We start from the raw sequence: 1,156 nt of genomic DNA, 5'->3' as shown, positions 1-1,156 counted from the left end.
TTATGAATTTGTCTTTTGATTCTAGCGTCATCCCTCGGAAGGACTGAGAAGTGCGGGTCTATCGTTTAATAAATGGAATGAACTGACTCCCACTGTTATTTTGGAAAGATTTCTCTGGGTAATTTCATAGAAGGATGAGGAACATTTGGAGAGTTTAACTGAAATATGACAACTGTTTATTTTGTCTCTGATGCAAATCCCAGAGAAAATATTAATAATAATTCACCAAAACTGGAATATACTGTTTGCAGCAGAATATGTATGATCTTATACTGAGGAAAAATAAATAAACAAATTCAAAAAAAAAAAAAAAAAAAAATACACAAGGTGAATTTAAGTTCAGTCTCGACCTTGTGTGACCCACTAATCACCTATGACCCCTTATTATATGACTCACTTTCATTAATAAAAGTCACACTAATATAACACAACATGGAAATAGAAATAATGCTATTAATAAAAAATATGTGATATATTATGTTGTTTGTCTACAACCTAGTTTGAGAACAACTGTTTAGAAAAGTAGGCCACTAATGTCTTTTTTCTTAGCCTCTTTTAACCTTGCCACTCTTTCACCTTTAAGAGCCAATACCTCTACCGCTACTGCCACCTACTGGTGACTTCAGAGCATGAACACAAAGCGCCTACAGGGCTGTGGAGGACGGTACAGCTGTATGGGGGTCAATTCATGCCACAGTGAAGGAGGAGATGCAGAAAACCCCAGGTATGCTTACCTGGCTTGGAATTAGGTTCATATTGAGGCAAAACTTGAGTTGATTAACCCTTTCATGCATGAATTATGAGAACCTTAATCCAATTTTTTTTTTTTTCCTGAGTGTTTTTATTCGTCTTTAAGCATGACAGAACCAATGTGATTGAAAATTTTCTTATAAACCTTTTTTTCTTGGAGTTGCAAAATTATCCACTCAGCTGGACACCATGCGTTTAATTTTTGAAGCAAAGAAAAATGTATTTAATGATATGTTGTGTGAAAACTATGAAATAAATACATTTTTAATGCTGCTAATCTGGTGTTTTCTCACATTTTAACATACTCTAATACTAGTCATTACTCACTTTATGGAGATAGTATGCAAAAAAATATCAATAACAAGCAATTAATTTATACTCAAACATGTTACTGCAGATCAGGTTT

Source organism: Sphaeramia orbicularis, chromosome 7 (genome assembly GCF_902148855.1).
Source record: "Sphaeramia orbicularis chromosome 7, fSphaOr1.1, whole genome shotgun sequence".
In the NCBI taxonomy this organism is placed as follows: Eukaryota; Metazoa; Chordata; class Actinopteri; order Kurtiformes; family Apogonidae; genus Sphaeramia; species Sphaeramia orbicularis.
Note: the sequence above shows the minus strand (reverse complement) of the source record.